Source organism: Pogonomyrmex barbatus, unplaced genomic scaffold, assembly GCF_055798465.1.
Source record: "Pogonomyrmex barbatus isolate J1 unplaced genomic scaffold, ASM5579846v1 scaffold1, whole genome shotgun sequence".
NCBI lineage: Eukaryota > Metazoa > Arthropoda > Insecta > Hymenoptera > Formicidae > Pogonomyrmex > Pogonomyrmex barbatus.
The window spans coordinates 19,058,564-19,074,758 of record NW_028297098.1 but is presented as its reverse complement, the minus strand read 5'-3'; the positions used below and the strand labels follow the sequence as shown (position 1 = coordinate 19,074,758).

Sequence of the window (16,195 nt, the reverse complement as noted above, 5' to 3'; positions counted from 1 at the left end):
TTATTAAAATTTGTCATTTAATGGATATAAAGAAAAAAAAAAAAAAATAAAAGTCTATTTATTTCGTCATGCAATTTGCCGACCTTGTTCGTTTCTGACAAAATCACCGAGGAGTGATTGTACATCGAGGAGACATATTTTCTATTAAAGAAGAAAACGTTAATCATCGGATGACCGACAAGTAATTTGAGATTTCCAATTTGGATCGTTAATTGTCGCAATATGCCGCGTGATCGCAACCTGTCTATTATTTTCCTCGCGACCATTCATCGTCAAACGCATCGATAAACGAAAGTAGAGAGTCGATTTGCGAGCGGGGATTGTTTCGGGATGGCGTGAGGACTGATCGGGGGAGACGGAACGAACAACGCGATACCGCAAAAGCCGTTCGTCATCTCTCGGTAACGTCGATCTCGTCAATCACGTAGAGCTCTTTTTCCCGCGGAAAAACAGGCGCAGAGGAGCGGAATTTCCGACCTGGGCGGAGAAGTTTCGGCAGTGCTCGCAAGTGGCGGCGTTGCGACGCCCGCGACGCGTTCGCCGTTTTTCAAGATTGACGTGCTCGCCACGCTCCGCTTTATCGCGGAAGCGTCGACGAGGAACTGGAACTAAGTGTTGCACCTGGTTTTTTTGGGGTTGACAACAAAAAACAAGGAGAAGAATGAAGATAACAACCTCGCTATCTTCTTTACTCTATTCTTTGACATATTAATCTTTAATTCATTTGTGGATTCTTCAGTCGTAACGTTCGCTTGACTTTTCAGAAATAAATTTTATTTTATTTTAAAGAAAACAATTATATTAAATATTATATAACTTTCATAGTATCTTTGTTAAGTATCAATTTTTTGAGAATTCTATAACGTATTTTTGTATTTTGACAAACATACAAAAAAAAAAAAAAAATAATTTAATTTTCTATGTAATTGTAATGTCACATAGTAATTATTTTTACCTATTGGGCTATCAGTTTTTGATATAAATTAATTACGTAAATACAATAATAATGCAAATAGTATTGCAAGTAGCTCGGACATGTCAGGAGATGAAAAAATATAGTTATATTTTATTCACTCTTGCAACAAACACATGTAACAATCTTAATTCATGATATGGCACTCCCTCATATTATTCCACGTTATATACTTCTTTCCGTCCCTGTCCCCAGAGGGTCCGTCCTGGGATGACAATAAACGTCCCTTCTCTCCCTTCGTTGTTTACGAGATATCATACAGAGACATGATCGATCGAGCCCGGCGCCAGAAGGACGCGACGCGGATCAAACGAACCGAAAGGAGAAGGGCGACCGCGTGCTTTAATCCTGGTCGGTGGTGCTTTCACCCCGGTAAAGGTCGCGGTGACGATCCCTCGGATGGATGGATGGACGATCTTACGCGGCATAAGACGTCGACACGCGACATCGTAAAAGCCATGATGGCAAGTATGTCGTCGCGGTGCGTTAATTTTACGTTCTCGTTCTTGAGGGAGAATACTCTTAATCCTTTGCAATCTTACGTCAAGGTGAACTCGGAACTATCTAGATTTATGATACGACGTGCTTCTCCGGAGATGCGGAATATATAGTGAATGATTACAACTAATAAAATAATTTTATAACTACGATATAAAACTGCGGAAATAGATCTCCGGTTAGATGGTATTATATTGCTTCGAGATTTAGATTTCAAATTTTTGGAACTCGAAATCCCTTTTAATCGATTGTTCAATTTGATGGCTAAAGCTTAACCATCGAGCACTTACTAATGCATGTGCAAATCTGGACCGAAATATATATATATATGAAATACGTATATATGTGTGTATGTATCTATATATGCATATACGTATGATATTTCAACGAATGAAAGATCGAACCCGTACAACGAGTGCTATCGAATGCCTGACGGTATTTTTTTTTTCCAAACAGCTTGACGAAGTACAACGCGAAATTGAAATGGACATATTGCAGCCGTACCGCCCTAAATCATGCGTTGTATCTCCGGGCGTAGGTTACACGCTCGAATAAAAGGAGTACGGATTTCGTCAGCGGAAAAAAATTCCGGATCCACGGTGAAATATTCCGTACGTTGCGCGGTGGAATAAAATCCGATGCGCTTTGTGTAATTTATTTTATTGTACGTTCGCGCGCGCGCGTATGTTAGATGTGCGTATCGCAAACGGGCAATGTACCGCAAGTTATTTATCTGCTCTGTTAAAAATTCGAATTTGATATAGACGCGATATTTTTCAATGCGGGAAGGATATGCCGAAAATCCAGCGATACCTACGATCGCACCACAGCCGTACCGTAGATACTACACCGCCATCGATCCTTTTTTTTTCCTCTTGCGCGCGCGCGCGCGCGCGCGTGTGTGTGTATGTGTGTGTGTGTGTGTGTGTGTATGTGTGTGTATTTTTACCCCGTAATCCTCTTACGCTGCACACGCGAATGCGCCGCGCATTAAATCACGCGGTGGCTCGGTATTCCCCTGTTGAAAGCGCGAGCATTACGCGCGGCATCGGTTGCGTGCTATGACAATGGGAGTTCACATATGCGTGTGCGTGAGGCGCGCGCGCGCGCGCGCGTGTGTGTATGTGTGTGTGTGTATATCATGCACATATATGCATACTTGAAGAACGCGGCACATTTCGATAATCGATCCGCATTCGTGTGTAACGATCCGGATTGTCAAAGCCGTATCGCGTCGATGCCGGAGCTCTTCCGAACAGATCATCCATCGACCGGCAATCGACCAAGGGATTTCTCTATCTTATCGAGCAAAACATTGAGCATGGTTAAATTTTCCGATTTTGCCGATTCTCTTTTCTCTATGAAAATAAATTTTGAAACGCGATAAATACGATTTTGAAGCTTTCAAAAAGAAAATCCTCTATATCCTTCAATAATTTATATAGAGGAATAAAAGTACAATACGCGAAAATTTGAGATGTGTGATTTCATTCTTCTTTAAAAAAAAAAAAATATTAAAAAAAATATTTTAACATGAGACGGTCTACATGATTAGTCATATTGTAAAAGTGCCACTTAATATTCTACTTCTATTATTTAAAAATAACAAATATGATAAAACATAAGAGCAATTTTATCAACGAAGAGCATAATATATATCTAATAATTTTGTCATATGATTTTATAATTATAAATTTTGCGAACTTGATTATGCAACGAAAATTAGAAGTTACTCAGTCCAATGAGTATCGAATTTTTTTTCAAACATAGCTCTCACTACCAAGATATTGTTAGCATTGAATTTCGTTTAGTTACATTATCGGAAATCGACCGTTTTCTTGGGAAGAAAAGAGAACGTTGATCGTTATGCGCGCACCTTTTTGACCATTTCAGACATCCCGTTTCTGTCGTTACCCGTTCCGTCTCTACTTCTAGAGGTTTATTTCTCTCCCAGCTTGCGGCACCAAGGTTTAAGGGTTTCCGCAATCCGAATGGGGCGAGAGATCGAACCCTCGGGGCTAGAAAGATCGCCGGAAAGAATACGCTTTATCGCTTTGCCGTTCGTGAATCACGCGACTCGTTCTCGTCGGCGAGAAGAGAAATTTGAGGTCTCGAGCGGCCGACCTACCTCTCGCTTTTTGCTCATTATACTTCCGCTGTTAATGATCTGCTTCCGCTGTGAATTATTATGATATCGAATCGTGTCGCTCCATAACGGTCACTTAAGTTTTATCGCCATCCCTTAGTGACGCCGATCCCATTTAATGATAGCGCTAATCGCGGAAGGTTAACAGGGGTTAGGGGCAACCGTCGGGGTAAACCGCCGAGGAATTAACCGGTATTACTTAGATGGGCATTAGTGTATAAATTATTGTTCAGCGGTTTAGCCTTTGCTTCTAAGGAAAAGTTAGCATGGCTTAGCCATAATGTAAATAATTACTACAAATAATCCGCCGAGTTCATGTTCACTCGATTAAAAAAAAAAAAAATAATTGTGATTCAAGACATTCTATTTACTATAGTTATAAATTATTTTATAAATCTTGATATCTCTTTTTATCATTGATACATTTAATTAAAGAAAAATCAAATCGTTAATTTAATATCGTCGTAGAATTTTATACGTAATGGAATATCGTTTATTTTTCCCGATCCATTTAAATTCATACGAATATGAGCTTCTTCTTCAACGTATTTGATAAAATTAATAGCTGTGTTCACGGTCAAACCTGTTACTCCGAATTACTTTTATTTCTCAAGTCTGATAATTCAATTGTCTACTGTATCGGACGGCATTTATTTCTATATTCTACGAAATGTATTGGACGGCAAATTTTGCCCGTCGAATGTTTCAGCTTCGACCGGCAGTGGAAGCGCTGGAAAAGCGGCTGGGCCGATTTATCGCCACGGGCGAAACCACGAGAAAACAGAAACAATGAAATTTCAACTAAGCTCGCCCGGCTAGTCTGATGGGAGAAAGAGAGAGAGAGAGAGAGAGAGGGGCGAAGAGAGAGAGAGAGAGAGAGAGAGAGGGGGGGGGAGAGAAGAGGAGGTTTTCGGGCGAAGTGGACCAGAGAGTTCGGCACGAATGCCTCGGAGATCTCGCCGGACGCTTCCGAGGGTCCGGCAGAAAAATGATAAATGTGCGGGCGCGGTCGTAACAAGCCCTCTCGAGGCGAACCCCACTTTTTAATTGCTTCGTTCCCTCCTTTCCCTCTCGCGGCTCCCCGCTGCCGCAAAGCGACGGCGAACGGGACGGAAACGGAAAGTGGGCGAGATTTATCGTGTCATTGTTTATCCGCTCTCGCGAACGCGCCGTTGCTCCCGAGCGGATTGCAAGTGACGTCGGGTATACGTACGATCCCATCGCGAGCACGCCATTCCGAGAGTTTTCGAGCTTTTCCCCCAATCGAGCCGCTCGTGTAACACGGCGATACTGCGGGAGTTCCTCTCGCGCCGGATCTATGGGTGTTACTTCATGATACTCTCGTTGTAATCTTATGCCGCGCGAAGCTCCTAGCGGCTTTAAAAATGCAATCGGGGAAACGAAAATTGATCTGTCTTTGGAGATGCATTTTAATCTTCCGCATAAACAAATTACTTATTAATTATATTAAAAAAAAATTTAGAGAGAGAAATTTTTATAAGATTGTTGGTTGAGAGATCTGGTTAATTTTGTTTTATTGTTAATTGACTATAATATGTTAGTATATATTACATATAATTATTCTATATGTATTTGTAAAATAATTACATTTTACGTATATTTTTTGTAAAATTACATTAGCGAAAATTAATTTTCTTCCTTCAAGAATTTTGATATGTTTTGAATCTAAATGCACGTCGTATATGCAACTTTGGAACAATCGTGTACACTGTTGGAAAAAATGTGTTGAATTTAACATAAATCCCAAACGGTCCACTCCAAATTTTGTGTTAATTTTAACAAGGACCGATTTTACACAGTGTACACAGTAAAAAACATTTTGTATTTGTGTTAAAATCGGTTCTTGTTAAAATTTTTGTGTTAAATAACCTACATATTTATATGTAAATTTAATACATGTCTACTATGTTAACTGACCTTAACAAATATAAAATGTAAAATTATTAAAATGATTTAAGAAATTGTGTTAAAATAACACAATTCGTACGTATTTATTCAATATGTTAAAATTTACACACAAAAAATGTTAGTTTTACTCTATAACAGGAGTGGGGATGACTTGTTATTATTCTTTGTGTGGTTTCGGCACAGTCTTGAATTTTGACGCGTCTCGACATGTTATTTTATCATAAAAATTATGTTAATTGTAATACACAATTAACTTCAAATTAAGATCAAGAGTACATTTCTTTTTTGTTGAAATATTAACATCGGTGTTATTATTTAACACATCCATATTATGTTAAATTAATACAAAATTTTGAGTGGACCGTTTGGGACATGCGATTTATGTTAAATTCAACACATTTTTTCCAACAGTATATAATTAGAGCACGGCTCCTTGTGGCAGAGAGAGGAGTGGCAAAACAGTTGTTCTGTTATTTCTCTTTGACATAGAGACGATATACCAGGTGCGTATAAAGACCAATAGCAGCACAGGTAGACATTGACGTAGATATAAGACTTATGTGATAAGGTAACTCGACGACCCGTTAAGATAAAGTAATAGCACACATCTCGAATGGAATGCACATCAAAGATATTTTATGTCACAAAGCGTAGTACGTAGAAAATAATGAAACCCCGCTAGACTGTTGTAAGTTGTCGCATGATTTTATTGAGGAAAGTTTACATCTCATGGACCAAACACAAAATGTTTCTTTAATCACACGAGGAAAGTGCAATCAAAATGCGTCGTAATTAACGGTACGTTATTCTTAAAAGCACAATGATAATACTGTTTAGAATAGCATCGCGTAAATATCGATTACATAGTTAAGTGTGTCTGCAGATGTCTCGATGGAACTCGTAGCAGTAATTAGGCATACTGATCGGCTCGAGTACTTCAATTCTACCGAATCGAGTAATATGATGATGCAACTTCGACACGACCATCCGAAAATGGCACGGAGTAATTGAGCGCAGTGTGACAATAGGATAGAAGTGAAGCGCATTCGAAAGGAGACGCTCCGTCGGTGATACTTCGAAATAACTCCGTTAACTGCTCTATGATTAGCGATTACCTAAACTAGTTTAGGTTTCTACGGCTCAGATGGGAATAGGGAGGGAAAGATTTAGTTTAATTACTGTTCGCGTTAATGGTAAGGAAACTTGGATTTAGTGTACTAATAATTATTATTTATTGAAATTGGATTAGCTTGGTATATTTCTACTTGCATTATTGTAGCAGTTAAATGATAATCTAGTTTTCTATATTGATTGAAGAAGTACCAATTTTTAAAAATTTGTGTCTGAGAATTGCTAACGAATGATGTGAATTAAAAATTATCAGTTTAAATGAAATAAAATGTTACAAGTTATATAATATGAAAGCGAATAGGAGGATATAACAAATTTACTAAAAATATCCACATTAAATATTATGATAAATAGTTATGTGTGACTTTAAATAAAACTTTTTTATATCTTTTACAGGAAAAATGATTTAAAAATCTCTTAGATATATGTATCAACATGTTAAAATTTATCCATATTAATTTAAAAATGTCATGATTTTTAACCTTTTCTTCAAAAAATTGAATTATTGAATTTATATCCATCTGTCATTCAAATACAGGAGATATAAAAATCAATAAAGAAAAGCAGAAAACGATATGTTGATCTTAATTGACATTTGAACTATATGATATTCTCAAGTGCTTAAAAAAGAAAAGTAGTTTAAATCGAAGTGATTCAAGCTGATCAATGTAACACACTGTTGTGATTCATTTCGATAAAAAAAAAATAGAATTATATTTTTAATTTATAGACACGATCTAATCATTATTTTTTGCACATCAATCGATAGTATTTAATATTCGCATGTTAAGAAGCAGCATTTATGTCAATTTCATTTCATCGAAATACATGTACAGATTGATTGCAAATGGCGGATTGGCCAGACTCACGCTTTGATGTCACTATGCTCGTGGTCCAACCATTCCTTAGATCCGTTGCACCGAGAATTTGGGTTAGTTACCCATAGCGATTCGTAGTCCCTTTCGAGAATATAGAACACCTACCTAGAACAGAAAGAAGAAAAGCAGATTAACATAATTAAATATAATTACTTGGATTAGCTATACGCATCGATCAAATTACATTTGCTGTAACATGTCAGTTTAAGCGCTCGAAATGTTGTACATAGATTGATGATTCAAATTTCTTATTTTGTTGATAAAAAAATTAAGTAAATATGAAAAAGTATATGTTTCAGCAAAGTAAATATAAGACAAAAATACATCCCACATCTCCCAATTATTTTCGTACAGTATTTCGTATTTTTGAAATATTTGCTTTTAAACTCATTGGGGATATCGTTATTAATAGGCTGGAACTTCATAAATATACGTAAAATTTTGACGCAACATTTCTTTATGTCATCGGACTTTTTATCATCTTCATCTTTTCAAAGAATATTCCGTAACTCCTTCTAGTATTCAATATTCAGAGTCAACGTTTTAAGCCTAAGCTTCAAGAATGATTCAGACATTTTCTCTTGCATTTTCCGGAGTATTCTACGACGTACGCTTGTTGCCACGTACGCACCGCGTTCGTCATGCGCATGATCTCGAATATCAGCGGACAGGCGTTCCCAATTAGCGGGCCGAGTTGCCGGTAAACGTTCCCGTGCGGTGTTCGCCGGCGCGCAATTAGGGGTACCAGCAGTAGTAGTCCGACTCGCGCGGATAATCCAATGATGCTATGGGGGCCCGATACATTATCGAGCCGGACTACTACACGCGCACTACTGACGCGCCGCATACCACGGATCGAGAAGAGCCGCCCGCGCACGGGCGATCGGGATCGCATACAGTGACGAACGGCTCGACGATAACGGCCGATCACTCCCCCTGCTGACGGTCGTAATGCTGCCGTAATGCTTCTCGTGGTAGACGCACAAGGACCCTCACGGACGACGGGTCCGTTCCGCGGGACCGCCCACGACAACGCCGTGTTATCGAGCACCGCCGACGCGACGTCGCGTTTCAGGCATCGTGAAAGCCTCTCGCCCGGCCCTCGTCTCGTGTTGTCGTCGTAACACACGCCTCCATTAACGGTACGGTACGTTAGACGTGACATGTTGGCCGAATTTCCCAGACAGCCGCCCGCAGCCGCCCCTGCATTTGCGCTGCGTCTTACCGACACGCGCTCGACGTCGGCGCGGCCGTCCCAACGCTTTGTGTTTGAAAGCGTTAAAATCAGCGATGTGGTAAATTTACAATCTCAACTTTTGCCTCGGACCAAGAGCGAGATGAGCTTCACACTTTGTAATATTCTTCTCGTAATATAACTTTATGTTTAATAATAATGAATTTCTTTCTCTTATGCAGAATATAAAGAAAACAATGGTTTTTGTCTTATGCGCGAATAAAAGCAGAAAGTTTTAATTTTTCTTAAGCGGCTTTATACTTTGAGCTAAAGATTGCAGAACTATCAAAACATTTCTTTAAATAGACTTCTCACGTGTGTAGACTCTTTTATTTTATTTAAAATATTATAAAATAGAATATATGTATACGTGTATATAAGAAGGATAATATAAATAATGATTAATGTAGATAAGATAAAATAATTTACGTAATCGCAAGTGAATCGGAAGGAAATTAAACAATCATTTCCGAATTCAGCTTTTTGTATCATCTCCTCGATTCCGCTCGTGAAAACGGCATCGTAATCTCGATCGGTTATCGCGATATAAAAATGCAATTTACATTATCGCGAAAGTGGAGTCCGAGATTTCGTTTTAAGCGTCGATAACAATCGGGTCGTGACGCGAAACATATGACGTAATATAACACATTTACGAGTGCCCGTATTACAATTATCTATAACATGACACGTTGCTCGTGCAATTTTTCTCGTTTTATTTGTTTCTATTTGTAGTCAACTCAGTGACAACACACACAGGGAGAGCGTATTAACAATGACAGTAAAGTTTCCGCGTGTAACTCAAAATGAAGTCTCACACGTGGGATTTCTCGCGTGATTATCGCATAATTTTGTGTAAGTTAACAGGTTACTTTTGCTCTAAATTCTATTTACAATATCTACGAAATCTCAATTATACATCGCAAGATTACAACGGTTCGCGATGAATCTCGAGACACCCGATGTGTGTTTATACCCGCATACGAGTAACACATATCGTGGTGGTTCTCCGACTGGCGTACAAACCACACCGGACAAAGTCAATACACACTAACAGCATGGTACACCAGCACGTAGACAGGGATGCAATCGCATTACGCTCACATACGTACCCAGACACGAGCGTGCTAAAGCGTGTACCACGTATGCACTTAAATGGAGAAAGAGATGCACGCGCTGTACATTTGCGGCGGTTGCCAAAGCATAAACGCATCGTTCTGGAGCTCGACGAAGTAGATAAAGACACGACCGGACTGCCGAAACCACACACGAGCGGCATCGCTATTAACTTAATTGAACCTATCTTCTTAAAAAGCTTAAAATATCTTTAGAAAATTGCAAGATGGATCTTAAATTCTCGAGAAGAGCAGAGAGTCGCTAATAGCGACTCTTTCAAATTTATGCATTTTCTTTTCTTTTTTTTGTCTTTCTTGTTTTTAATTACATTATTTGCAAAGAATATTTTAGGAGTTTTATTAGAAGGTACGACGAATGTATCTATTTTTTAATGTCAAAGATAAATATATTTACATTGCCGTAAATATAAGTATTCTCGTTTCTGGACCGAGTTAATATCATGTCAACGATAATATATAAATTATCGTATTCGGCAAACAAATATTCTGATGAACAGATGTAACTTCTATTTTAACTTCTAGTATCGAGTGTTTTCAAAATATCCCGGAGTAACTTTAGAAATCCGTCAAGTACCTAATTAGATAGATAATGAAGCGCAAGTTCCCGAGATATATCCCTAAAATTGACGCGCATCGCATGCGAGCCGCTTTAATGCGATGGCAATGACGACGAAACCAATGCACTCCCTGACGACGACGACGACGACGACGACGACGACGACGACGTTGTCGACGTGCCTCGTTACTAACGACCGAGCTACCGGGATATACCTGTCGGACACCGCGACGCGTCTAATTGGCGGAAAATACGGCGGAGACGTCTCGCCACGCGAGGCGGACGTCCAAACGGCGAACGTGTCGACGTCCGGGAGCTATACCAGGAATAGACGCACGGCCAAAGGGCTGTGGGTCCCCGAAGGAAGGGGCCCGCCGTTTGTCTCCGAACACGCGCGCCATGTTCCCTCGGACATTCACATCCGGCGCCACATTATCGACCGACGAAATGAACTGAACCCGTGTCGTCGCGTCTTCCGCTTCTTCCGCTTCTCCGGGAAACTCGGCAAAGCATCCGCAAAGTTAAATCTTTCATTCTATATCCGTTTTTTTCTCCCCTGACGATTATATACAGACAATAAAATTAAAGACTTTACGTGCGCTACATTAATCCTCATTGTTAATGGTAAGGAAATAGGAGGAACAAGAAAAATACGTTAAAATATCTCTACGATAAACAATGATAAAATTTATGTAAAAGCCACGTGACCCGCTTATTCTCCTTTTGTTACATCGCGATAATCGGCGGCGCGTGAGGAGGCCGGAAAGTTCATTCTAAATAAAAGTTTAATTTACTCGGGGGTATCGTTAACCTGTTACTTCCACCAGGAGAATTTCTTCCGCCACGTACAATTGTGTGACGATCCACCGATGACTGAGATATACGAAGTTATTAGCCGAGCCGATGTTTAATTTCACAAGAACACGCGACCCGATCTTCCCGTCGCGTCGGACATCGTGGCGCGTTTAACGCGTGACGCGACACTTGGCGCACGCGATTCCAGCAATTAGGCTTTCATTACAAGCGCGTTTAATTATTTGCTTCAAGTTTCGCAATTACCGATATCGTTGGAACGGCTGACGACGATGACGCGAGGCGGGACAAAATTGCGAGGATTGCTGCTAAGAATAGAGGGCCGACGACTCTCTTCCGGGACCAGTAGCCTCGAACGTTGGGCCGCCGATTTATATGTGTCCAGCGCGATTAAATATGTTTTGCGACCGCTTGCGGATACGTCCTATATTTGTCCGTGCGTGAACTCTAAATGTACAGACTAAATCCGGCTGAATCCTAACCGGATGATGCTAAATCCTGATCTAACGGTTAGAAAGTGTCGCATTACCAACTGAAAGAGATGTTCGTAGCGACAATCAATCTTTGGTAAACTGCAATCCGATATATAAATTACAATACATATAATAAGATTATATATTTTATCTAAAAAAAAAAAAAAAAAAAAAAGAATAGAGCTATTGTCATTCTTATTGCATGGCGTTTTTCATCGACATCGTTTTTTAGACACAAAAGTATTCAACTATAAATTTATCGATTAATCTGTCATCAAGAGATAGCTGAATGTCTGGGACCGTGTTCCCCCTTTTTTCTTTTTTTTTTTTTTTTTTTTGTAGATTTTGACGATCACAGTTTTTTCACGTGCGTTTTTTTCGATATCGAGAGCTTTATAAGCTGCCGCAAATAGCAATCGTGCGAATGTTGAACGCGCGCGTAACTTTTTCCGCCTCGCGATCCAAATCAGATTTTACTTGGAAGATTCCATCCATAAAAGCGGCGTCTGAAAACGCAACAGACACCGCTCTCGTGCCGACGCGCGCACATTCCGAGCTTTTCGTGGCTTTGATGGGTCTCAGACCGCCCTTTCCCTGTAGCCTCTCCCTCGAGCGCCACCACGACGGCGGCTTCTCGTCTAAAAACGGAACGCCATTCGCGTTTTTATCCGTCGTTCAGCATCCTCCTCGTGCGAGAGAATCTCGATCCATTGATCCTACAATCAGCACTTGGCACGGGATAAGCGTCAAAAGCCTCACGTTGAACTCACGAATGTCGAAGCTCGATTTTCGGTCCGAGCTATTTTTTTTCCCGTTACATCTTCATTTATTCGGAGAAGAATCTATTTAGAGCCTTCAGAGGCCGTTTCGCAAGCTTGTAAATACTTGAAAAAGAAAAAGAATGATAAAGAAAGAAGCTGGGAGTGGGCAAACTTCGTAAAATTTGCTGGACTACAACATCGTATTTAATGATCGTATCAGGAAGTATGCGCTTTTGCGGCTAACACAATTTCCTCCTTCGGGGAGTTTTCAGTTTTCTCGCGGAGTTCAGTTTCGTCGCGATCGTATGCCGCACCGCGGTGAGATTTAATGGCAAGTGCGCGGTGGCTTTCCCGGCCTTAAAGTTTGTAATTTGCATGCATTTGCTCGAGGCGTTGTATACGCGTGTAAAAATCGCTAGGGGTAAAGTCTGCTTTTTTTCTGACACCGAAAAGGCGGACCGTAGGGAGGGGGGAAGGGGCGAACGTCTACCGAGAGTGTAGTTCCAGAAATTTAGGAAAAAAATAATTATATATGTATATGAAGTATATATAAATATATATATATATATATATATATATAGAGAGATTTATGAGATATATATATATCTCATAAATCTCTTCTTGTTATGAAAAAATTTTTTGTTATGAAAAGAAAGGATGATATAGGGGGCGATTAAATTAATTTATAATTCAATTGCGAATGGAAAAATCAAAACGAAATACCAAATTATATTATCTGCCAAATTCCATTTAATATTTAATATAAACTTTAATTAAATGTCGCTAAAGCAGATGAAACGTATATGGGAGTAACGCAATGCTTATTAATTTCAAATTAATTTTACTTTAATTAAGTCGTATGTTAACCTTTATCATCAGAAAGATATTTAATATGTAATTTAAAAGTTGAAAGTAGTAATATTCAACGCAAATTAGAAAAAGTCATGAGGGAGATAATAGTTAATGACATTTTCGGTAATAAAAATTTGATTTTATTTTGATCAGAACATAAGTTGAATGACAATCGTTTTTCAGAACACTCTATATATTCGTATGCCTAAAATAAACAACAGATAAAATCTTCGTCGTTCGCGCGTCCAATTAATATACTAGTCACGTTAACAACGTGGTTCGGGCAAATATAGAGTGTTTCACAATTGATGAAAAATGGATATATGTTCGTCAACGTATCTATAATTTTTATGCTGTAAACCGAAAAATTACGGAGCTTTAGATATAATTAAATAAATAATGCATATATACCTTTGTGAAGTAAATTTAAATAGAATTGTATGTCAATTTTATTTTTATCAATTTAAATCCTATTGAGTGTTATTAAAAATAATCTTTTGATGAAATTTCAATTTTTAAAACAGTTTCAACAGATCGATAATCATTCTTGACACTTGAAAAATGTTGCTAAAAATAGTCACTTCTAAATTTACACATAACAAGAAATATATTTATATCTGTTCTCAAATATGTGCCCGCTCTTTGCCAGTTTTGAGGCACTCTGTAGTCGCATTTGGGCTGATGCCCAGTAATATGTCGCGTGATTGTAGTTGGCTTCAATGACGAAAGGGTTAACGTCCCGACGATCGACATCCTTGGAAATTCGGACATAAGTGTCCGTCGAGGTGCGGTAACGTGCTTTAATAATGAGCAAAGCCTTTGCGAGTTCGCAATAAATTCGCCTAGTTTCTGGTATTTTCTCTCTCTCTCTCTCTCTCTCTCTCTCTCACTCTTTCCTTCTTTCTCTTCTTCCTTCCTCTTCGTATAATTTGCATGTGTTTATGGGAATGCACGCGGATGGCAGTATACCGATGGATGGAGGAACGTACGAAATTAAATTCAGCAAGCTGCGAAAAATGTTGTAATTTCACGCCGTTGTTTTTCTTCGTCCAACCGTGGATTCGCGCGACACGCGAGATCAAAAAAAAAAAGAGTCCCAGATTTTTATGCAGTAAAAGTGTGAAAAAATATTCGCGTCGGTGAATCGATTTTGTTTAAATTACGACGAAGACACGTTTGTTTTATCGCTACCGCATCATTTACGGTAACGATTTTACTAAACTTCAATGCGTTCGCCAGGATGTGAGCAGTATAGTCCTGAGCCCGAATCAATTCGTTCGTCACAACAATAATATACTTTCGTTACAACGATGCAGAATAGTCTATTCAATTGTAACAATATAACGTTTGTACAATTACAACAATAAGCTTTTGTGACAAGAATGGTAGGACAAATGATGACCTCGCTCATTTGATTGAAGAATACGGGATGCATGCGCTGACATGGTGTGACATAGAGGGAGATCGTAAATTCAATGAGATGTGACGTAGAAAAACGATTAAATTATTACTTAAATTATAATACTTCGTGAATAATGCATCTGGATCAGCGTCATTGTTGCAAATATTATAGCTTAAATTTATACACTGTACACTGCAAATTGAGTGACGCATTTAAGCTCTCTTTGATAATCCATTTGAATATAATTGCATGATACGTCTGTCATATTTTACTGTTACATCAAACCGTGTAGTTAATTATTAGATATTACAATATACATTTTGTGTAAACATACTTTAATCTGGCGACTGGTTAATTATATGATAAATTACTAATTAATTGAATAGACAACAAAAATCAAAGTATCGCATTTACAAAATAGATCTTCTTAGTAATCGAAATTTCTCCACTTTAACAAAAATATAGAGCTTAAATCCCTATAAAATAAGATCATAAAATTAAAGTCTTCAATACCGAAGTAATCAAGTTTTTTCTTACACCACGTTTTTCTTTTTCTATTTTGCTATTTTATTTTTGAAAAAAGAAGAGAAAGTTATCCAATCGTTTCTCCTCCTCTCATTCGTCTGTAGGTATCATGCGGTTTTACGTTCGAGCTTGACGAATCGATCTTTACATGGAAAGCTTTACAAATTGGAAAGCTTGATTGATGTACGGTACGAAGTTGTACGGTAAACGGAGTAACAAAATGGCAGGGACCAAGGGAGCAAGGTAATACACGGAAACGGAAGTCTCTTATTGTCGCTGTCAACAGCGCGTATGAGAGTGGGAAACAGACAATGATCGTACATACATGGAGTTGGGTAGTGATCGGGGTAGAAATTGGTTTAGTGTTTGCCTTTTTGACTGAAGTACTGTCAGTTACATCTGTACATGGACTTTCAGCCTCCGAGCTGTGGGAGGATGCAGAGATGGCAGGGGATGACGGTGGCTGTGGCAGCAGAAGGTTGATCGTCAAAAACGCCCCGAGGAAAACCGCCAATCAATTGAAAGGGCAACGGATCGATGTAGCGGCTCGCGTAATGTCAAGTGCCTCGCGTGACGAGTCACTCTTGTCGAGAAACACGAGGGAAAAAAATTGAGAAGAATTGGAAGAACGCTCGTTCGTTTGTACACGCGCTTATACGCGTATACAGCATTGTTCGCGGATAAAGCACTTTATCGGGTTTATCAGTAACGCCCGTGAAAACACGTTGTTCTTCCGGCGAGCCTTAATCCATTTCGATTATGCAAAACCGTGTGGAACTTTACATGGATTATAACGATTCAATTATGATTATATCGTTCTGTCAATACGGAATATACCACGATTATATGTAACTTGATTTCTCGAAAATAAAATGGCAAAATTAAAAT

General features: G+C 39.0%; 1 protein-coding gene and 1 long non-coding RNA gene across 5 annotated transcripts in view; both read right to left on the bottom strand.

The window, feature by feature from the left end:
• vn (membrane-bound neuregulin protein vein) overlaps nt 1–16,195 on the bottom strand; it is a 323,286-nt gene that overhangs the window by 189,451 nt on the left and 117,640 nt on the right. The window lies entirely within an intron of this gene.
• The window catches only part of LOC148938201 (uncharacterized), a 51,187-nt gene that overhangs the window by 33,923 nt on the left and 1,069 nt on the right, over nt 1–16,195 (bottom strand). The window contains exon 2 of the long non-coding RNA XR_016140104.1: nt 7,547–7,660. This is a non-coding gene — a long non-coding RNA (uncharacterized LOC148938201). The remainder of the gene's footprint in view (nt 1–7,546; nt 7,661–16,195) is intronic.